We start from the raw sequence: 25555 nt of genomic DNA, 5'->3' as shown, positions 1-25555 counted from the left end.
CGTTCAGACGGACCGACCCTAATTATAGAAAAGCTTCGCTATTAAAAACTAGAATAACAAATTACGTAGGAAGCATAAAACATAGAATATAAAAATAACATGGGAAAAAGGTAGGTAAACAAACCTTTATATTTCAGCAGCCTAAAATATTTTCCACTTTAAAACCTTGTTATGATCATTTCGTAGACACTTATTAGTCTTGTAAATCTTTAATAGAAAATTTAGTTGTCTATCTAGGACAGAAGCTGTGAAAATCACAAATATAATATCTTAAATTGCATAATGATGGACAGTCAATAATTTAGAAAATTTTCAAAATAATTTGACGATTTTATCTATCAGTCTGACATAAATATAAAATATCTTTATCATTTTGATCTACCCCTAGGGTTAAAAAAAATTAATGAAAAAACGATTTTCTGAATTTCTAAAAAATATTAGTCTTTATTTTACAAAATTAAGGTAAAATGAGATGCCTTAAAAATAAAAATTCAAAAGTGCTCTAAAGTAAAAATATTTTTTTTCATATTTTCCCCCCCCTTAGATTAATTAGCCTTTAACACATATAAAAGTGAGTGTTTTATGAGATATCTTCAAACCAAATGATTTATAAGCCATTTTCTAAAGGCATTAAACCCTCTTCTTGAAGATGTGAAGTGCCTCAATAATTCATTTGTTCTTCTACTTAAAATTAGTTACCTCAGTGGTTATTCAGATTCTTGACTTTGATAACCCCAAAATCATGTAACGTTTGTTCTTTTTAGCATTTAAATTACATCATTTAATCTACCGTTCATATTTACCCTGTAATATAAAAAAGATTATTATTGCTATATCAGAAATGTATTTGTTATTACAAAATGTAATTTATAAAACAAGCTACGCAACATGGAACGTTTGAGTTCTTGTCATTTTCTTTCCCCTTATGGCATTTACCCTTAGGCCAGGGCTTCGATATTGCAATCATATATTTTGCAAATCAGGGTTGACAACTCAAACATAGTTTTTTAAATGCAATATAAATGACTCATATAATTCTCTTTTTTTAAGTTTATGAAATCTTTTTGTATTTTATTGTTTTCTATCTTTTTTTAAATTATAAAAAAAAACTTAAAACTTTGAAAATAAAAAAATCCGGCAACGCTATCTTGCAACAAAAGTATGTAGTAAGATTTATAGAAGTCTTTACGAAAAGTGTTTTAAACAAAACGAAGATTACCGTAGGAAAATGTTTATTTTGCGCAGACAATCCTTTTCCACAAGGATGATTACGTCAAAAAAAGATAACATACCATACACATAATTGTAAGATTACTTTCTAATGATTATCATCAGAATCATGTAGTTTTATAAACCCGGGGAGGGAGGTTGCATATTAGCCTGGTAAATAAAGTTTAATAATCACGTTATCATATTAGTTGGCTCAAAACTTCTATTGAATTTTGATTGTTTGGATCCAATTTTCTCTACAGAAGAGGTAATTTTGTTAACATTGATGCAGAACATATATTTATCTTACAGATATGCAGAAAATTTGGCTAAAATTTACCCATAGATATCCAAACTCTTCTCTTGTACGCCCTTTCAGTGTCTTTGGTTGATTATATATAAACGTTCTTCCTCCAAAAAAAGAACCGGACCCCCTCAAAAAATTACCAAACCCACAGACAGACAAATATATGATAGTTGCAAAAAAACTACATGAAAAATTACTTTTGGCTTAAAGCGTTATAGTTGTTTATTACCAGCTATGAGAACTAAAATGACAGACGGTTACATCAGAATATAGGGGTTAGGTATGCAAGAAAATTAAGCGTCAATGAAAGGATATGGATATGATTATTAATGTAACTTGAGTTAGGGTACCACGCTGATTGGTTTCTATGTATATTAACATAGTTAAGACTGATAACATATCCATATAATTGGATATCACCTGTCTCTAGGCCGAGGCATGTCGGATGTCCCATATTAATAACACTAACACAAAGCTCCAGCAATAAAGTATAAAAGTAGGACTGATTTTTTTTCATTACATGTCGAGGTCTATGTTAATTTTTTTATGGATTTTTTACCTTAACACCGAATACTTTTTATCCTGAATTATCTTAATATATGAATTATTACACATAATTGGTTTTCTTCAATTGATTTGGCGTTGATAAGCTTTTTGATTCTTAATTAAATTATTTATAAAGTATGTATTAGTTATATTTTATAAAATTATTATTAGAAGATTTTGCAGTAACAAATAATAGATAATAATTAGAACCAAACAAGTATATCAACAACTATAGGTAAGAGGCGAAGCTCATGAATCTTGAAATACTTTTAAAGAATCGGATTTAGTATATTGTGAGAGCATTCTCTGATAAAATATTTTTCCCAGCTGGCTAATACCCTCCCATCCGATCCCCACCTTTTGACTTTATCCCAACCCATTCCCATGAACAAGGAGAAACGTACTGACCAACATCTGAGGATTATATTAGCAACCTAAATTGACGACATAAATTCCCCTGTCACAATATCCTCGTGTTTCAGAGTGGATACTCATTTGGTACAAATATAATCAGATATCTATCTTCAATAGAAGCCGAGAAAATAATTTTTCTCTTAAAAAGTAGTGAAGTCCAGACCCTGATAATATAATTGTATTTATGTCATTTTAACCTGTTGCCGTGTTTGCCAACAACAAAAGGAGGTAATTAAGATATTATACTGCACATACATACTTGTTGTTGAAACATTAGCGTAGCTAATATACAACTAGGTTATGTTTTGCTACGCATTCAAAAACGTTGTTCATGAAACCCTTACGAGGATGCCTTCTCTCAATGTGCTTAGCGAGCAATTAAACTAAGTCCTATCCCCTTTTTTTAAATAAAGAAAAAAAAGGGTGAGATGTTTTTTTTCTACCATGTGCTACTCTGCAGGATTACCCTGTACCCATTTTAACCTTAACAAAAGTAAAACAAATGAAAACTTACCCGGATCCTCTCCTTTAATTTATTTTAAAATTAGAAGGGGTCCGGTGTTCGACTAGGCTTTTTAAGAGAAACTTCCAACGCAAGCATTATAAATTAAGGATAAAAAATATGTTCTGTGTTTTTATCATTTAGAATAATGTTAGTTTTATTTAGCTGCGCTTAATAAAGACATGGTAGTCCTTGTTTGTGTAATATTATTATTATTAAAATATTAATTACAATGTATTAATTAAAATGGCAGAGGCCCTAATATTAGACTTAATATTGCAGCTAATTATTTTCTGTCAATCATACCAGAGAGAGGGAGTAAGAGGGTCTTGAAATGGAGTCAGAAAAACAAAGCCGTAAACGGCAATATTGCAAAGAGAAAAAATTAATAATAAATAGTTGGTTTTACAAGTAATTAAATGAAATTTTATTTATTCCCATTTTCTATTAAAAATTCATACATAATATATGAATATAATAGAAATGTTAAGTTTTATTGTTAAAAATCATGTATTTGAAAATTTTAAGTCGACCACATCCGTCTTACGCCTTTCTTAGTGTTCCGAAAATGAGCAAAAAATATTGTAAATTAAATAGCAATTTAAGGTTAAACTATTTTTGTAAGTGTGCATTTTTTGTGCTTATTATGCTTTTAACATGGCATATTTCTTAAAAATGATATGTGCACAGAAATACTACTTTTTTTTATAATTAGCTACTTTTCTGTTTAATTATTATTGTAGTAACATAACCCCTTTTCTTGATATGAATGTCTTGTATTAAGAGATATACCGGAAATATTACGTTCTGCCTCGACTAGTTTTAATTTCAATAATGTCTTAATATTCACAATAATGTTTAGAGCGAAGCTTCTCTATGAGGACATATATAGATTTCCTCTAATTATTTAGGCTTAAGTGTGTAAAAGTAAGTATAGGGGGTGTCAAGAACCCCATGGATTAAGACCCCCCCCCCCCCCCAATGAAAACACATCCAAGGCAAAAACCCTGTGCATTTAACTGATCAGGAATAAGAAAATAGGCTATAAATGATAAAACCTAAAAGTGGCTTTTATAACTGTTTGATTAGGAGGAGAAAGAAATGTTGTGAATTAATCAAATCCACATTAACCCTGCTTTACCGTAAATATAACTAAAAATATAGGTATTTTTTATTTTTCATTCAAAGCCGGAAAAAATGTCTTAAATATCAAATAAGTGCTTATTATAACGGAAACTTAAAAATACTAAAATTAAGGAAAGGTCATTACTGTCTAATTGTATGTTATTTACTTATTATTATGTTGAAGTAGAAGAAAAGGACTATGTGACAAAATCTTAAGCATAGCAACTCTAAAAAGTAAGATTGTTCTTTTAAATTATTTGTTTGTTATTACTTTTGTAAGGTTAGGTTGTATTGGATTATGAGTATTCCGGCAGGTTCAGGTCATCAAAGGTGTAGACACCGTAAGGTCAAGACATAGGGAAAAATATATTGTTAATTTGAAAAATAGGTTGGTTTCAGTGCTCGATATGGCACAATATGGGAAAGCGCCGCGAGTACAAAAATATCAAATCATTTTAATACAATTTTTATTTGAGCAAGATATTTTACAGCCATCAATTTTGGCGTAGGCATAAATTGATTTTCTTGGTTTGAAAGCTTCTAATTTTTTTTATGAAAAAAGGTATTTTAGAATTAACAAGGAATTGTCATTACAAAATCCAAATAATATAATTAGTTGTCAGACTGTCATTTATGTTTGTCTAAACAATGGTTAAATTAGGATTTAGATTAGACATTCGGTAGACAGATTGTCTCACAGCAGAGAGGTCAGTGTTTTTTTAATTAACTCCACCCCTTGCTTAGAGGGGCTTCTATTGTTCTCCAGTCAGGTTAAAGAGTTCTTCAATCCCTTCAAACCTTCAACCCACAAATAAAATGTTTTAAAAATTAGGGATTTAATGAAATAGGTAGTCATTGAGCTTTCTACAAACTACAAAAAAAAATAGCTTAAAACTTGCCCATAAAGGGTCCAATTCTCTGTTAAACAGTAAATTTGGTAGTTTTAGGGATCATAGTTGACAATAATATGTTGAAGAAAAAGTCGTTGAAACCAAAAATATTTTTAGAACTCATTTAGTGATCTGAAAAACAAGGATATTTAAATTGTAGATAATTTGGCGCAAAGATACTCACTAATCAAGTTTTTAAAAAGAAAAACAATTTCTGCTCCATTGACCTTTCCCCCTAATTGTAACAGTGAGACAATTTAACGCAATAATCAGTCTACAAGGAGGCTAAAAATACAATCTCATGGATAAAGACAAAATTAAATCCTTTTATAAACAAAATATTCCAATGTAAAATGGAAATTCTATCTCATGATTTTATGCTAAGATAGTATTATTAAAAGTTAGAAATTAAGTAAAATGAGCCATAATGAAGATAGATATAAAGACATAAATTGCTTTTCCTAAAACGTCTATAAGTTGTATTGCACGTAATGTAATAAGCATGGGTTCGAGACATAGTTTTAATTTAAGGGGAAATCAATGTGTAAACACCTTTCCTCCATGTTCAAAATTTAGAATACATTTCCTGTTATTCCTGATATGAAACACGACGGACGGACACACTGCTGTGAGATAAAACAAAAGATTCTAAATTGGTAATCATAAGAATGCTTCATTAAACACTACACTGTAAAAACATAAAAAATAGTAAAAGGACTTTTAAATCGCTTATTTTTTTGTACAAGCATAACATCACTAGATGGTATTTATTTGTTGATATAATAAAAATATTTAAGATTAACACAATACTTTTTACCAATCAATTGATTATCCTTATTTAATAGTGACATTAAGGCATTTATTAAGAGGGTGAAAAAGGCTAAAGTTTAAGCTAATATATAATTCTATTATATGTATGTAGAACAAGAATGGCTATATTCAGAATTAACTCATATATAATTAATTTTTATCATTAATAATAATGGATATAGAATATATAGATATTATGACAGTGAAAAAATTATTGTCAATTTAGGTTGCTAACATGGAGCTCAAAGTTATTTTAGCCCGCTGCGAGTTTCACTATAACATCTCAGTAATAACATATCCATTTTAATAATTCAAAAGAGCATTATAAAATATCATAGAAAAAAAATATTTATATTAGTGGTTTATGTATGAGCAAGTTTATATCATACAGACAAAATAAAAAACTTATGGTAGCTACGCTGCGAAAAAAAAAGGCATATTATGTCTACAACATAAAGGGCTAATTTTAAACTCATTGTGATCAGACAATAGCGGTTTTATTGCTTACTACTTGGACAATATTTAGATATATTTAATCAAAGGGACTTAGATTCAGAAAATTAAATTAGAATAACGGTAAAAAATTGGTTTGGTCTACGTATAGGATGGACTCCCCCGCAAGGGGTAACAAAACTTAAAGAGGATTGGATTATTGTTACTTAAAACAGAAAAATAGCGTTTTATCAATTGTCAAGAATTTGGCTTCTGTAGATAAGAATTTTTGGGTATAAAGTTTAAACATTAGAAGTTTGAACCAACCAATCAAGCTTTAATTAAAGTGCCCAAAAATTTCAAGCCAATAAAGATTTTGATAATTTGGGTATCACAGTAATTTACAGACTAGACTTCAGCTTAGTTATCTCTTTAAATTTAGTTAAACTCTGTTTTTAAAATTCTTAAACAAGTCGTTTTAATATTTGTTGGAACATTATTTTTAGAACTTTTTTTTCATACCCCTGAATAAAAATACAGAAGCATTCATGAATAAAGATACTGGGATAAAGGGTAAGTAATCAAACAAAAATGTTTTAGAGTCAAACAGAAAAACTCCACTTCCCAGACAGAGCTAAAAAAAACCTGGCTAATGTTAAACGTAAATGAAAACTAGACTTTAATTCTTTTATTTGTCAACAAAAAACTAAATTCAAAAGTTGTCATTGCCAATAATGACCACTTATTTAAAATGCTATATTGACGACATAAACCATTGACTACACATCTTGACTCATTTTTATTCTTCAATGATTTTTCCCTTTCTCCCTGACCAATATTACATAACAAAAGGCTGTGTTTAGTAACATAACGTCACTTAACACGCTAAATTAAGCTTTATTTATACAACTATTTTAATTCTTTGATTTTAATTTTGATTATTCACATAATTAACTGATATTTAAATTGTTGAAAATAAAAGAAATATTTTGGGAAGTATTATGGAAGAACCAGCTAATAGTGCGTAATAAAAATGATCAATGATAGCCCAGTATACATTTATAATGACCAATAATAAAATGTATACTGGCCTATCATTGTTCATTTGTATTGTATGGCGTTTTTTATCAGGATCTTATAGCTGCTTCATTATGAAAACCGATACTGTTTGCCTAACTTGTAGCAAATGAATAAATATAAAAAATAAAATAAATAATAAAATATATTTTTTACTGAAAGCGTAATTCATAACTATCCTAAATTGAATCTTATCAAAATCAGTGTCATATGCTATGAATAAAGCATAGGGAAGTAGAGTTAAAACCGATCGATCAAATAAATGTAATGTCTTTCTAATCCCAATTAGTGTTGAGAAAATGCTCCAGAATTTACCCACAATTTCAAGCCTTTTAAATTATCATTATATATATATGTACTAGCTGAGTAAATCATAATTAGATTATAATATTGTTGTTTGTCGAAGCAAGATTTTACATTGACACATCAGTAATTAAAGAATCTTAATTACTTAAAGAAAGGTATCTTTATAAAGATTAATTATTTTTTAGATTCAGTAAGTGTCATCCTTGAAGACAAAGGTTGTACAATCAAAAGATCACTTTTTGCTTGTAATTCCTGTTGTAATTGCCTGTATGTTTATAATTTTCAATAAAAGTGTAAAATCATTATGATAACAATTTTATATTCTAATATCTTATTATTGTTTGCCTAATTGAACTTTCTTATCAGTTAGCTAACTACATTAGTGTCTGTTATGGGAGATCTCTAAGATTTATTTTCAAGAGTTGTACAGCCCACTACTGACTTACCTACAAAAGAAATTAAAATAAATTCACAATACATATAATAAAACAGACATGACATGTAAGTACAGATTCATTTGTACAATGTAGCCAAGCAGGGTTAGGGCACTGCAGACATAATCCTTGCAGGGTTAGAACCCCTATAAAGTTAGGACACCAACAGGGGTTGGGCATGAAAAATAAAACAACTTCCTTCCCTTGTTTAAAAAATAAAGGGATGAAGTTTTCAGTGCTCGCTTTGCACTTTTTGAATGAAAGCACTGATATAACCTTTTTTATATAGTAGCTGTTACTACAAGTGATATAATCATGTGAAATAAGTTATTGCAACCAAAAAATCAGTTATATAGACACCACCACCGGAAAAAGAAATAAGCCCCAGGGGATTGAACCAGCGCAGTAGTAGTGGTAGTAGTTTATAACAATTTTAGATGGGAATCTTACACATATTTGTGGTCTGCTATGTGTCTGTTAGAATCAGGAATACGGGGATTATTATAAATAATAATATAGGTTTGATTAAAATACATATTAATATAAAAATTGGAGAAAATAAATTTTTTACTGATAATGATTAATTGGCTTTTTAGGGAGGATAACAATATTAGATCAAAAGGTATATAAATAACCAAGATACGATAGAAAAAAACGGCCTAGTAACGTTATTATAATGTTTTAATTAATATCTATCATTTAAGAATGTTGAGCTCTTCAATTGAACCTGAACCATTGCATTGTGCCGTAACAGTTTTAAAAAAATATTAAATTTTAAAATTGAAAAAGTAATATGTGGCCTGTGTGTCTCAAAATATTTCTAAGATATCTAATGCAAAACGTAGGGCCATAGAACTGTACAAACAAACCCTACCATAACAACCATAACACCTTCAAGATAAATGATATGACAAATTAATAATAGCAACACTGAAGCGAGGGAACTCTATTCATAAGAAGAATAAAAAAACAGGGTAGGACATCAGTTAATAATAGAGTAGAGAGAAAAGTAAACTTTTGGTTATATTTGCAATAAAAACTTTAAAAAATTTCTTTATGAAAAACCTGTTTACGTAAAACTTTTTAACTTTTTCTTGAATTTGCCTTTTCTTTTTTTTTGATTATTCAGAATATTTGTCTTTCCCAGCTTTGATAACAAATTAATAATTACTATTACAAGTTTCCCAAGTGTGACTTACAGGGGAGGGGAAGTGTTGCCCTAAAAATCTTTCAAGTAGAAAAAGTCAACACTTTATATATTTAGTTGCTTCGCCCCTGGCCTCTAAGAGAGGGCGTAGAATGTTAAAAAAAGCCTAAAACACCCTCAGTTTCTCAAAGCTTCCTCTAAAATTTTAGAAAATCCCCAAAAGACCTTAATACTATTAATTGTAAAGATGTAAAATTAATCCTCTAAGTTAGACATGAACAGATAAATTTTAATGGTGGTACTATTAATATATCTTAATCTATCTAGTATTTATACCTGCTATTTAAAATCCTACTATACTATCAACCTAACCTAACCGTAATTTATAAAAGTGTGTTGTTTAGGGATACATGGAAATAAAAATTGACGATTAAATAATCTGTCACTAATTTTTTATGACTTTTAGGAAAAGAAAGGTTAGAAAATTCAATCAATCGCCATTTTCCTAAACCCCCTCCCTCATGAAGTATTATTTTCAAAACAATAGTCCCTGTTTTATAATATGTCGATTGTGTGAAAATTCATAACTACAGATAATAAAATACATACTAACCGCTAAAGTAAATTAACTTTCTCTATAAGGAAATTGTAATCTATAACACAGCATCTCTACAACTAGGTTAGTCTGTCAATATGTTTATGAATCATTTTAATGCTAATATTTTTAATATTTGCTGTTCAATAGCCAATTAAAAATATGATCACTTAGATAAGTACATCTTGATCAGGGATCTAAAGGAATAAGACAAAGGCTGATGAATTGATATACTTCCCCAATGACGATACACAAAATCACACCTTCTGTAGACAAGAATTAGTGGATAAAATGTTTGAACACTCAACTTAATGAACCAGCCAATCAAAATTTAATGTAGTCCCAAAAGTTATTAAACCAACGAATAAGAAAATGTTATCATAAAACTTTGGGCACCAGTTTAAATATCAGCCCAATGTCCCCTTCCTCTTTGAACTTAATGCTTTAATGTTTATAGAAGACTCATAATTTATATATTCCTTATAAACGTTCTTTTGGTGATACTTGTCCTTGTTAATAAAGAATAAATAGAAAACATTCAAATAATCATAAAATAATTGCTAGGCTAAAAATGGCTCTAAGATCTTTTATGACTTTAAAGTATAAAAAAGTATACTTTCCTATAAAATCAATGAAATAATTAAGTATATATGTTTTCAAGTTTTTTATAACTGACCAACAGACCAATATCGACTTATAAAGTAGCTGCGCTTCTAGAATTGTTGTACAGGTGTTAAAAACAAAATGACAATGCTTAATTACATTTTGTGTATGGAATTAGAAACAGTTAAATTTGATCAAATTGTCCTATTACTTTGGAGTACAGACAGGTATAACAAAATACAATTATGTCAGATATAATTTCCTCCATTTTTTAAAAAACGAACTAAATTATAAATTGTTTAATGTAACTTTATTTTACACGAAAACAGAGTTGTGCAAAAAGGGAGCTAAAAATTTCACACATCCCCCCTCTTTCTGTATTAAAACTGAAGCTCTCGCCTCCTCGATTTTGATTTAAAGGGGGTGTCAAAGTTTTTGGTCCACCCTGGTCAAACCATGTTAATGCCACTGCTCCAAAATTTTAGAACTTAGAATTGGAATTCTTAAGAAAAAATAATATTTTCCATTTCTGAGAATATTTGTTCTTATGTCTTTGATATTGATTGTCTAAAATTGTCCAACTCAAGGTTGTGTATTTAGGTAAATAAAAAAAACTAGGTAAAACATTTTTCTTACATAATTTAACCTTTCTAGGGAATTGGTACACTATTGTGAAGCAATGTAAACATTATACCGAAATTATTAAGTATTTAATAATCAATATTATTACGCTAACCTTAAAGGAATATTTCTTTGGATTTTAAAGAATGTTTTTTTTTATCTTTCATTGATTTTTCCCTGTCTCCTTTTCCTTATTAAAGATAGTACACGTTAATGTATATCAACCTTTATTGATAACAATTACTGGACACCTATCTATTGAGTTTTATTTGAAGGGAGGGGTTTATATTGACTAATTTGACTTTTATGACAGGGCTAATTGGTCAATTTGGTCCAGGGATGTTGACAAAAATTCAGCAATTTTAATCATTTTTTTAGGTAATGTTTTTTGTGTATTTTAAAATATTCTTAAGTATGGCTTCAAAGCCAATTAATATCCGCTAGATTAGAACCGGTTCTTAACAATACTGAAAAATCACGTATCGAATTGTATTATAGACAATTTTCTAAGAATATTACAATATAAATCATAATATTAATCTTCAAAATTTTTTTAATTTTCTATCCGCCGAGAGCTGTCTATAATATAATGCAATAGATAAGTAATCCTGATTTTAGTCAGATAAAGATTTAAATATATAGGGTGAAAAAAGTTGAAAATAGTAAAACAGGGAAAATCTAAGTAATGAGTAAAAAAACTTTGAACGTAGATAGAATTTCGTATTTTTTGCTCTCTATCAGTTGCTAATAAAATAAATCCACAAATGCTTAAGACTACTCAATATTATAATTATCATAGATAAGCATTTTAGATTAGTTTTAAGTTGTCTACTTTAAAGCTTAAAAATAAAAGAGGTAAAAAAGAGTATCTACGACTAAATACATTCGCAACCGTATACCCAAGTAAAGTTGTTATTCATACGCTTTTGATGCCTAGAAATTTTATTATAGTTCTATAAAAGGAGGGCATTATACGCAGTATTCTAAATTGACTATCTACAGAAAACAGGGTATAACTCTATTATATTTATTAGACAATTCATTAAGTTCTTGGTTCTTTTATCTATTCTAGGATCATAGGGATAAATACATGAACGATTGAATAGAAAGGTATCGCTTTTTATAAGAAATATTTTATTAAAAATAATCTAAATATATGTATATATGACATGTTGTCGACAAGCTGCAATAAAATTAATATAAAAATAATGCTAATAAAAACCTGTAGCATAAAATAAAACGCTATTCTAATAAGTCTTATATTCATATCCCTTTGCTACTTGTGCAAACATCAGGAATCTAATCCGCATAACAAAAGCAAAAGACAATTGCATAACATTTACTAGGATTTTAAGTGTTGTTACCTATCAGTAAAGATTAAAAAATAGCTAATGACTGCATTAAATCTTAAGATATGTTGATTAGTTAATAAGAAATATTAAATGATATTTTGTATTTTTGTATAATAGTGAATAGAAAGGGCAGTCATTTCTATGAAATTTTTGTAAAACATTAATCTGTCAAAAACTTATATCTCTCTGTTTTTCTCGCACACCCCAATCAAGATACAGAGAAAAGAATCTGCTTAATGCTTAAATTAAAATTGTCTTTGCATTTAAGATATATTTCAAACAATCAAACACTGGTTTAGGTTTTATTTTGTATTTGAAAATAAATCATTTTTGTGACAATTATTATAGAGTCATCTGATTTAAGATATCGATTAACAAACTATATGATAGTATTACTTTTGTTTAGAATTTTAAGTATAGTTTGCAAAATAGATATTTAGGCCTGTTTTTTAACCAAGACAGCAATTGGAATCGTTTTTTTACCTCTAGTTATAACGCGGTTTGTACTTAAATTCTAATCCTTATACTCTATGACAAAAAAGCTACAATTTTAGTTGGCTGATTGAGATAAAAAAAAGAGTAGGCATTAGTTTTGCCAGGGGATGTAGACCGCTGAGGGAGTGAGAAAAGACATAACGGTCGGTAGTTTATAAACCCTTAACCCCCTTCACCCGCTAATAAAGCTGTCTAAGTGCTTCTTATTGCAAAAGCAATAAAGAAATAAGACATCTTAACATTGTCTGATAGAATATTGTTACAGTCTATTGCTTAGTAAAGTATCAATTAAAATATCAAAATTAATATATATTTAATGTTAAATATTTTATTATAGGCATAAAATGGAACATTAAATGCTAAAACAGCTATAATAATAAGTTCTATTGCAGTTGGAATAACTGTAAATTTAAAGGGTTATAAAGTTACTTTTATCTTAAAAATGGAGCGTTTTGCGTGTACTTCATATTTTATTTTAAGATGAAGATTTAATTATTAAAAATAACTTAATTCGAATAAAATATCTACATCACAAAATATAAGTGTATCCAGAGATCAAAAGACAATGTACATCCCCAATGAGGATACACAAAATTGTTCCTTCTGTAGATTGCAATAATTGGATGAAAAATTTGGACATTCAACATAATTAATCTACCAATCAAAACTCAAGAAAAGTCCCCAAAGTTGTTAAGACAGAGAATACAGAAACATTATTATAAAACTTTGGGGGTTAGTGTAGTAAACAGCCATTGTCCCCTCCCTCACTGAAGCAAATCATATTCTGTCTACTCTGTTCTGTTATTTGTTGGTGTTTAAATATGTTTGCATTGATCCTAATCTCGAAATTTTAAAATAATCAATACTTCCTTTTAAAACTTTCAATTATCTGATATTTTTTGTAGCGAAGCTTCTAAAAAGTTTAAGTTGTAGAAAATCAATAATTTGTAGAGCTGAAAATAAAATTTGGTTGTTAAAATATCCAGGGATTTTTTTTCCATGAGCGATTTTTCTTTCGGTGTGGGCGTTCCCTCCCCAAAAAAAGTTATAAACCATTCAAAGACCTATGAAAAGCTATCCTGTAAAGGGGATCCATATTGGTTATGTGGTTAGCGAGATTCTTCGGTACACACAAACACAGACTAACACAGTTTCTGTTTCTTTATTTTAAGGTTTTAACTGAAAAAATATTCATTGTTGTATGTGCATATTGAGCACGTCAAGTGTCGCAGATAATTCTGCATACATATGTCACAGGGCGACTCAACTTAGTTCACAAACAAACTTTAAACATTAAAAAATGGACTTCAGATTATATAGAATATTAAGGACATTTTTTAGCCTTTATTATAATATATCAAATTTAGAAAAGGCTTTTTTGATAACCATAAACATTTAATTTGTAGTACTTTTATGAAAATGATTGTCAGTTTACTTAACTCACCCTGTAATAGTCTACATATATTCTATGCAAATTTGCACGACAAATTAGAAATCTGTTTTGGGTGCGGGAGATTTGGCAAGTCATGCGACTTGTCGCGCATTTTTTTAGTGCGTGTAATTGAACGCGGCATTCTTAGTTTCGCAGCTACTCTATTATACGTTTTGTTTAAAGGCTTAAAAATATATTTTGGTTCCTACTTTGTAAAATCATTCTTTTAAAATAAAAGTATAACCATAGAAGTCGAAGGGTGATAACAGGGTTTTTAACCGCCTAAAACTTTTTAAAAACTTATTTTACCCCAGTCTATTTTTTTTAAATACAATAGATCATCCCTCAGGCTTTGTAACCCCTCATTTTACACCACTCAAAATAAAAAGCTTGGTTGTCCTTAGCTACGTTGCCCATAAACGTACTCTTCTTTGTTACATATGGGTATGTGCGCATGCCTAAATTGAGCGATTACAGAGTAATTCTTTTTAATACACTAGTCCCCAAAGTTTTATAACCTATCAAGTTTTTATATTTGTTGGGTAATTTTATTAATTTTTGATTGGTTGGTTTAGAAATTAAATGTCAAAATGTTTTAAACGCTAATTGTAATCTAAGGGGTAATTTTGTGTGGCATCATTGGGTACATCAATTTTATCGGCCATTGTCTTATCCCTTTCTGTAGATCACTAAAAATATAATGAGCTAATAAGCTGACAAAAAACTAATTATATTGTAAGGTAATACAATGTTTTGATAATAAATGATGAGTCTTATATCAAAAGTATTTACTTAATTCTCAAGCTTTTCGGTGCAGAATAAGCTACCTCTAACCTTTTATTTATATCATCTATAAAATATTCAATATTTACATAAATTTTGGGCAAGTAATTTTGATGGATTAATACGTACACAAGTAGATGTATAAAGTTGAGAATAATTGTAATTTTATCCTTATAAGAGATATAGCGTGCCCGCAGGGTTGCATCATTAGTACGGAGCAAGGGAGAGTTATATTCACCTTGATTTGGGAATTTAAGAAAGTATTTTTTTCTTATTTCTTAATGAAAAGCATTAAGTATGTATATATTTTTTGTTGTTTAAAATTGCATACTCTCTTGCATTGTTTAAGTTAGATTAGTTTTTCTATTCAAGAGATAATTGAACCCAAGAACTACAAACTTAATAACTGTGAGGTTTTTTACATAAATCTTAATGTACCCCTAACTTAAAAATATAATCTAGTTTAGATTAGAAGAATTAACACTACCCCCCTCTAAAAAAAAAAATTAAAAATTGGTGGATTTTTTCCTATCCTTCTATCCCTAAAGATATTATATAAAAGTCCCTGTGGCATAAATGTGCTAAATATTGACTGATTTCAGTCAGATAAATAGATTTGCAGGGATAGGTATGTAGAAAAACAAATACTTAAACAAGACAGACAAAGATTGGAGTATAGAAAAAATGGTTCATATATATGTAGTATGGTTAAGTTAGATCTTTAATGGGAAATCTTGGGAATGGGATTATTAGAATTGTTCTTGTTGCGCTACTCAAATAAACTTTTAGATTACACATCCCCATAATTATCAAAGTTACATATGCATGTAGATTTTAATAATAGCTCATATTAATATTTGTAATTTATGCATCTTCACGTTTCAGTTATAAGATATATCCAACAAAGAAAGCTGTTTTTTTTTTATAAACAAGGCTGTCATCAGAATACTTTCGGCGTTATATCGATGATATGTAAGTCATCACCTCTATTATCAAATTTTATATAGTCATCAATTCTAGATTTTGGAGAGCTATAAAACATATTCACAATTCTTTATGATTTAACATCAATCCTTATATAAAAGTAACTGGATGTTTATCTGTCTGTGTTGTTTTTATCGAAGGATCTTACTAAACGGTGTACCGATATGGTTCTCCTTTACAATGTAGATTCTTCTTGGTCCTGAGAAGGTTTTTAACTATCATAGGGTAGGGTATCACAACCTTAAAGCCTAATATTAAAATTAGATTCACTGTAGATTCATTTGTAATTAGGATATACTATTAATTAATATTGTACAATATTTTATAATGTCCTCTTGGAGAGGGCAATGGCTTTTATTAACCGCAAGCACACAGAAACACACACACATAAATGAATAGCCTTACACAAAACATTAAAAATCTATGAAGCTTCTTCATACCTATAATAAAAAAACATGAAATATTAAACAAAATGGAAAAAAATTAAATATGAAGAGATAATGAAAAAAAAAGCTATAAAGTATCGGGAATATTAAAAATCATTTAAGCAAAGCAGAAGGATGGATTATTATAGTATATGGTATACTTATATCCCCAATAACAGCCGAGAAAACTGCCTTCATTCTATTATAATAGCGGACATCAGTCGGATAAAATTGAGTTATATATGTATATTTAGCCCTTAAGAATGGGAGGGTATGTTATTGAATTACAGAAAGGGACGTTAATAAAAACAAAACTTTATTCATATAATGATGATTTTGAACAGGTCTAACACACACAGTCATACACCTTTACGCGCACGCATGGTTAACCCCGCACAAAATTTCTTCACATTTAGAAAACAGAGCAATACATATAATTCATAGTTTTACAAGTTTTATCTATAATACAAAGTAGAACGATGTCTGTCTGTCCGTCTGTCCGTCTGTCCGTCTGTCCGTCTGTCTGTCTGTCCCTTAAAATCTCGGTAACCACTGAACCGATCGGATTCTACTCTTCAGGGTATATACCTATTGGTCCTGTGGTGGTTTTAAGCTATTTTTTTGGGGGGTGGGACACCCCCAACCCCCCAAAAACAAAAAAATTCCCCCCCCCCCATTATTTTTTTTTTTTTTTTTTTTTGCTGAAGATTTCCTTGGTCCTTATACGAATTTCGCCTTAATTTTTTTTATCACCTCTTGGGGCAAAGCCCCTAGAGGCTAGGGGCGAAGCCGCTAGTTAAATTATCAAGCATTTATGAAACAAAATTTATGTAGGTTAATGCAAGTATAGTATAATTTGATTTTTGTAAAAAAAAAATGAAAAGATGCTTAGAAAGTTAAATTCAAATAAAACAGTTTTCCTCTAGTATCCTTATAATAAAGTAACAGGATGTGTATTTGTCTGTGTGTCTGTAACGAAGGATCTCGCTAACCACTGAACCGAACGGATTTTCCTTAACAGGGTAGATTCCCATACTTCCCGTGAAGGTTTATAACTATTTTGGGGAAGGGTACCACCATCTTCCCAATAGAAATCACAAAAAATCGAGACTCCTACGCGACATAGCTAGGTATCGTAGAAACTTGAAAGCAACATAAATAGGTATAGATAGATTTTTATTAAACCAAACATACTAAGTGCCACTAGAGGTTTCTAGGGGCGTAGCCGCTAGTATTACATAATGGGCCACCAAAAATTTTGCAAACAATTTTATAAGAGAAAATTAAATTTTCTATGCACGTAATAAAATAATTATTTTTCTTGTTATCTAAATTAAATACTACAGCAAAGCTATTAAAACATTCATAAATATTATTTTTATAGGTCAAAAATTCTCCTTATTTAGATTCTTAAAGATTTTAATTTTAAAAAGGTAGCGAAGCTTCTCTTTATCTATTAAAACATTTAAAACTCTGCTGAAATGGCATAAAATCAATATAAGTTTAGAAAATTACTTACTGTCGCTACATTAGAATATCTGATTACGACACAGCCCAATCTTTCCAGATTTTGTATAATTTTTTGAGGAACACGACTCCAGTGACGTCATATTTTTCTTTCCCGAAAAAGGGAAGGGGGGAAGAAAATCTCTTCAAAAGAGATGGGGAATACCCCGCTTTTCTCCCATCTCTTTTTTTCTTCCCCCCTTCCCTTTTTGTGGAAAGAAAAATATGACGTCACTGGAGTCGTGTTCCTCAAAAAATTATACAAAATCTGGAAAGATTGGGTTGTGTCTCTGATTACAGATAAAGGTTTCTAGTGGTAAAATAAGGCTAAAAAAACTCGTTTAACAGCATGTGGATAATATGTCAGCAAGAGTAACTTTAATTTTATTATGTATAAAATGTTTTATATTGTCCGTTTGAAAGATTTTCTGCATTCAATGTGCATAATTGTCCTTGTTTTTTCTTTAAATCTGAGTGCAAATGCAGTTTCATTACCATATAAGACATCCAATTAGCTAAATCTGCACATACCTCCAAGATAAAAATGTTTATATGCATTTTTTTTCCAAAAAAAAGGATGAAGCAATTTTTGATCCAAGGACAAGGGATGTGGTAAATTTGTTGGTAAAAACAGAGAATATGGAAGAAAAAACAATACCAAGTTAGTATGAGAATTATATTAATGGATATTATGAGATATTTTCGCATAAAATGTTTCCTCCAGCTGGCTAATATAAATATATCCCCCATCTCACCCCCTAAAGACGTAATCCCATCCTCTACACTTACCATGGAGGAATGTATTGACAAAAATCTGAGGTCTATATTAGCAACCTATATTGACGACAAAAGTTCCAATGTCACAATATCCACGTATACTCATTGCTTTAGCCTATTTATTAATTTGTTGTTATTTATATTCAAAATACCTTATTGTTCACCCTGATTCCCTAAGAGAAAATTATGAAGAAATTCAAAACCCCAATAATTCCGATAACCATCAAAAACTCCGACAAAAATCCGGTCCGTAGAAGATTGCCGAAAAATGGATAATTATTCTAAAAAAATATATATGAATATATATAAGAAAGACAGAGGGAATACACTAGCCCTTAAAAGGATTTTAACGCGTCAAAAGGCTCAGATAGAACTTAAATACCAAGGAAAAACAATCAAAAGGCTGTTGATAAGGAAACTAGAATATTCAAATTCTTGGTATAATCAGCTGATCTGAAATTTGCAATATTTTTTTGATACTCATCATGCACAAATTTTCTCCTAAGACCAGTTTTTAAAATAGTTACCAGCGACGTTATTTTCAAATTATAGAAAGTTTATGCGTCTGTACAGTGAATATTAAAGTAAATTCTGCTTCCTTTTCTTAATGAAAATAACTCTAGTTTCCTTTGGTTAATAAATTTGATTATAGATATATTTAATAGAAGTTTAACTGAAAGAAAATAATCAAAAATCTAAATTGTTATTTGATATTATCAATTCTAATAAAAAAAAATACCAAGTTATTTGTTATTTATGGTTTAACCAAACAAATATTCATCAAATTAAATTGTTTAAAAACTGAGTAATAGTATAGATTACAGTAAATAATTGGGTTGCATAATAAATTGTCGGGGAATGCAGAGGAAAGGATTACGACGCGCGCAATTTTCAAAAGAAATAAAAAATTATATCGAATATACCCAGAACCATTATTTCAGAAACTGGAAAATTATTTAAACTCGGCGAATTCCATCAAAATGTCTAGTCGAGCATAAAACTACATTTTAAAATTAAAAAGTTTTTCGTTTTCTAGAATTTTACAGTTAGGTTATGGTGGCCCCAAAGGGTTAGAGCAAGGTTTTGACTACCAACAGGGTCATGCAAGAAGAAAAATCTAACTCCCAAGCCTTCCCTAACCCCTGCCAAATATCAAATTATTTGAAAAAAAGGGATGAGGTAATGGATCTTTTTTCTTCTTTTTGTGCTCGCTTGGGACCAATTAACACATTTCTTAAATCTTGAAGTTGAATTAATTTGTATAAAAAAGTGTCAAAATATTTTCAAATAATATCCAGTTATTATGCAGAACTATTTGGCTTTACTCCAAATTTCTTTATTATTTAATCATTTAGATCAAATACTGTTGAAAACAAGGATGACAACATTCAAATAAAACCAAAAATTAGAATGTTTTCTTCTAGTAAATGGGTCAAAATTAAAAATAAAAAAGCTATGAGATATTTTATGTTTGTAAATAAATTATTTAAGATATTGTTCATATTACTTTAATGCTGGATTTTTTGCAACTTTGAAAATCCTTTGATAAACAAGAAAAAAAATACTATAATGTTCAGTTGTAAGAATGACGGACGGATGGACAAACCCTGATTTAAAGAGTAGCTTTGATCCTTTTTTATAAAGCATGAATTTTGTATTTGTTAATTACAACAAACAAATGAATCATTTGATTCAATTTCTTTTTGTGAAATTAATTCCAACATTTTAATTATGTTTTCAAGCAGAAAACTGTGTTAAACATAGATTAATTTTTGTTTTCTTTGTTTAAAAGTATAGCTTTTATACAATTGTTATTATCTGTCCGCCCACTTTCTTAGAGGAAGGAAAGGGACAATCGGTTATTTATAACACTAGTTCCTAAAGTTTTATATTAAGTTTTATTTATTCGTTGGTCTACCAACATTAGATACTTTTATTGAATTTTGATTGGTTAGTTCGTTAAGCTGAGTGTCCAAACGTTTCAACCACTTACAGTAATGTACAGAAGGGGTAATTTTGTGTATCATCAATGGGGATGGACATAAATTTATTATTTTTGATCCTTGGCTTTCTTACCATAACCAAAAGTTTAAATAACTTTTTAGCGTGGTATTAAGTTAAACAAGTCTTGTACGCTTATTTTTAGGTTTGTTCTTTGATTATAATAATTTAACGGGCGAATATACGCCATATTGATTTGCCATTGACCAACAAGACCTAAACTTATAAGAAAAATTTTTATTATCATAATTATGTATAAACAGTTACTTCTTTAAAAATCTTTGGAGTACTATAATAGATATAGTAAATGATAGCTGGGAAGTATCAAAGACTTTTTCACTCAGTGAATTTATCAATTTTCTCTTTATTTTTTACATCAAGTAAATACAATAAATAAATAAGGAACAAGCCATCATTAATAAAACAAAGAACTAGCAAAGTATACAACAAATAACAGATATCCATAAATCAATGCATAATGGCTGTTTTAATTATTTTACTTATGAATATTTGGAGTAAGGAATCAGTAAGACCATACAAAATCTTTTCGAATCTGTCTAAATGATTTTTATTTTTAACATATGAGAAAGGTGGTCATGAATGACATATTATGGCCATACTGCACTAATATTCGTTTTTAAGTGTGACAATAGCTAATATATATTTTGCCAAATGACAAATGACCAATGATGGGCCAATATACATATTAACATTGGTTAATTACAATGTGTACTGGTCTATCATTGGTCATTTGTATTGTAAGACGTCATTTTTATTAGGCACTATAAGCTGCTGCTATTTTGCCAGAAATTTGTTATTTACTTAGACATACCAATTAAAATTTTAAAGAATTTGTGATTTTTTCTGAACTCTACTGTCTTATTTTTCCCTCTATCTATGTAATAAATTTTAGTTCCTTTGTTTAATTTATGTATTTTTAGTGTAAATAAACACATAAGTAATTATGATTTTAACTATCTCATTAAATTTACATATAAGGTAATGTTAAAATTGTGAATTTTTGGTAGCACAGCTTCTCTATAACTAGGATACTTGTCCTTACGTCTAAGAAGTTAGGTAAACAGCCAGGGATTTTAAAGGATAAGATAATAAATCAATGTACAACCCTAATGATAATTAACAAAATTACCCTATCTATAGATAACATATTTTTAAAAAAACTTTGGACTTTGAACAAACCAAGCAAGAGTAATATAAATGTCCAAAGTTTACAAGCCAAAAGATCCATGTTGAATAATAAAAATTATGATTTTAAGATTTTAAGAATATTTCCCTATAATAAATTTATCATTGTCTTATTTTTATATTTCAGTTATTTTGCAAACTGTTTTTATATTTAAAAATATAACGATTTTTAAATTAGCAGGAGGATTCCTGCAAGTGAAAGGAATAATTAACAGAGTAGCAACTCTATCACTGTGTCAGAAAACCTTAAGTCTATTATAACATTTAGATTATATAAAAGATTATGATATTGACCTAAACTATAATTGGCGATTCCTAGAACTAGAATTCACAATGTTGTTTGATATACAGTAACAAAAACAGTTGTTTACCTTTTTATAGAAATCTATTCACTAAGCTTTATTGTCACAAGAATCTCAAAACTCATATTTTTTCAATCATTTCATATTTTGTTTTAAACTTTTCACATTTTGGTATTATCTCAGTTTCACATTTTTAAATATTTTCTACATGTTTAATTCATGTTTTAATTGCGATACTTTTCTATAACTAGTTAAAATCACTTTTTTATGTTATAAACACTGTTAATTTAAATTTATGTTATTTTTTTCACAAATTTTTGCGCGTTCTCTCACTCGCTATATGTAAACCTAAGCGATATCGCTTATGAACTAAAGATTATTTCTCGCGAACGCGATGGTTTGGGAAGGAGATTTTAGACGGACAGATAGAGAGAGAGAGAGAAATGTAGGGAGAAATAAAGACTTCTGTGACGTAGGCAGGGGGCATAGGGGGTTTCAAGTATAAAGGGAAGTGGGAAAGAAAATTTGATGAAAAGGGAAGTAGGAGAATTCACTCATATGTGAATGTGTGTGTGTGTTTGGCTAGAAGAAATTACTCTTGGAGAGTGTTTAAAGGAATTTATGTGCATGTGTGTGTGTGTGTGTGTATGTGTGTGTGTGTGTGTGTGTGTGTCTATTACCGGATACTATAAAAGTGCTCAAAATACATTTAAGTTTTAAAGGGACAAAAATTGCATGGATCAAAAAATACACCAATTGTAAAAAAATGAATAGGTACACAAAGAAAATATTGGGGTTAAAAAAAGATTTTGTTAGAAAGATTCGGACTTTATTTCATGATTATAGTTCGTACTGAGAGTATGGCCGTTGGTAAGAAGTCATATACATCAATTTAAAACAAAAGAATCGTCTGATTGTTGTAAAGCTCAGCATATTTGTTTATTTTCTGATTTCATTTTTATTTCAACTAATGTTATTGCTATTGTGTTTATTTTGTCTTGAAGATTCCCAATTTTGGTAGAAATCATCTGACAGATGTGTAAACTGATATACGCAAGTACAGTAGTATGAGTACAGTAGTATTCAGGGTTATTAAACCCATCTGTAGATTACCTTTAGATAATATTGTTGAATTTACGAAATATAGATTTACAAAAGATTTATAAATGTATGTATATATATACTAGCGGCTACGCCCCTAGCCTCTAGGGGCTGTGCCCCATGAAGTAGTTTTAAAAAAATTATAAAAAAAATCCATAGTCTCCCCAGAAAAGGTATATACCCTGAAGAGTAGAATCCGATCGGTTCAGTGGTCACCGAGATCTTAAGGGACAGACAGACAGACATCATTCTACTTTGTATTATAGATATATACATATATGTGTGTATATTTTACTGAAATATAAAGCAATCTAAACTTGTATATATGACTTATGACTGCAAAAATGTTATAATATAACCCAAAAAAAGCTTGGACTTCCAATATAACTCTTTTAAACGTCAATACGTTGGAAGACAGATTTTTAAAATTTAATAACTCAAATTTGAATGCACTCTATTAACGCAATCAGTTATATATAGCATTAATATTTTAGCTAAGATTTAACAAAATCTTCCTTATTTCAATATCTATAATTGTCCCTTTATTTTTGAAAACTAAAGTGTCTGACTGTCCCTTAAAGGAAGGAACTTATCAATACTTTATTTTTTTGGCGACTTTTCCTAAATGGAATCAGGGATCGACAGCTTTAGTCAGATATCAAAATTTATGCTGTCGGGGTAGGAGCAATAGAGGGCTTGAAAAAAGATTTAGAAATGTATAGTAAAATCCAATGAAAATGTTAACAGTAATTCAGTTCAAATTTGAATAATTTTAAAATCAATTTATCTTCTAAGTAATTGTTTGTCTTTAAATGTTTTTTTTTTAAAGAAGAGTTTTATGTTTCAAGAACATCTTCAGGTGTACTCTCAGAAAAATGCCTATTTAGCTGCAACTAGAATCATTCGCAGACTAACATTAAGCGGCTGCCAATGCTTGCAGTATATTTCGTAAAAAGAATTGTAGAATCGTGCTGTCGTCTTGCTTTGACATAACTTAGAACCACGACAATCAAGGGATATTAACAAAAAGTTTCAATATATCATGTCAGAGCTTAGGACGGTATGAGTTCGCCAGTTTATGAAACAGTCATATTTTATTGATCTTCTCAGTTAAGGGTTGTGCAATCAAAAGTGTGTGTGCCATATGAATGGATATAATAAAATTGGATATTATGACAGGGAAATTTTGTTTTTAGATTAGGTTGATTCTCTAGTCCTCATCTTTTGGTCAGTACATTTTTCCAGTAGGGGAGGAGGAAATGTGTTAAAAAGGCAAAACTATGGTGCAACATCCAAGTAATAATATATCAATTGTCCTATGACTCTTGAGATTTGGTATTAATAAAGATGATCTGACTCTAGGTCTATAGAAAGCATGACTTGTATGATAAAATAAGAAAATAAAATAAAGAAACTGTAACTATTCTTTAGTTTAAGAAAAAAAAATTTGCAGCGAACCCATTATAATTAGTCTTCTTCTTATCCGCGTCTTGCTGTTTCAGCAAATTCGGCCACATTATAATTGATAGTGTTTTTTAATTTATGCTTTAACATTTCATTGAAAAATTAGCTAAAAGAACTATCTACTTTCTTATAGATTCTATTTTTAAACCTTTAGTATAAAATCTAAGAAAAGCAACGATCTGGTTGTTTAATGTTGTTTTGATTTTAAAATAGGCATTTAGGTGATTCTTTATGTTCTGCGTAGCATTTCTATACATACATCACAAGTTTAGGTATTAAAATACTCTAAGTTATCTTTCTGTTTGTTGTTTTTGTTTTAAATATGACTTTTATTTTCACTTTAAATGATTGGTTTTTATCATCCTATAATATAAAGTAGTAAGGTTTTTTGTCTGTAGCCTAAAATTTCAATTGCCAATGAAATGAGTGAGTTTTCCTTTTAAGTGACATAAAACCTAGGGTGGTTTTAGGCTCAGCCCTTTGAAAACAGAGCCCTTAGATACTAGGGGCGCTTCCGCTAGCGTTTTTCAATCCGTAAATTTCTCAAAATATGTATATTTTTATATAAAATACCTTAAATATTTTTTATCAACCTTTTATTACAAACTTCTTATAATTATTTATCCAAAAATTCTTATTTTTCCTAGCATTTGATTTTGAAACATGTTCATCCTTGTTCAAATGTGTATGTGTGGCGTGCGTGTGTGTA

At 29.3% G+C, this 25555-nt stretch overlaps 1 protein-coding gene across 1 annotated transcript in view; it reads right to left on the bottom strand.

The window, feature by feature from the left end:
- LOC145314908 (uncharacterized) overlaps positions 1-22641 on the bottom strand; it is a 149154-nt gene extending 126513 nt beyond the window's left edge. The window contains exon 1 of the mRNA XM_080154985.1: positions 22351-22641. The gene's annotated coding sequence lies outside the window, so the exon portion shown is untranslated. The remainder of the gene's footprint in view (positions 1-22350) is intronic.
- Between the last annotated feature and the right edge of the window lie 2914 nt (positions 22642-25555).

This window comes from Acartia tonsa, chromosome 3, assembly GCF_053477335.1.
Source record: "Acartia tonsa isolate MP-2025a chromosome 3, ASM5347733v1, whole genome shotgun sequence".
Classification (NCBI taxonomy): Eukaryota; Metazoa; Arthropoda; class Copepoda; order Calanoida; family Acartiidae; genus Acartia; species Acartia tonsa.
This window is presented reverse-complemented; position numbering and strand designations above follow the sequence as displayed.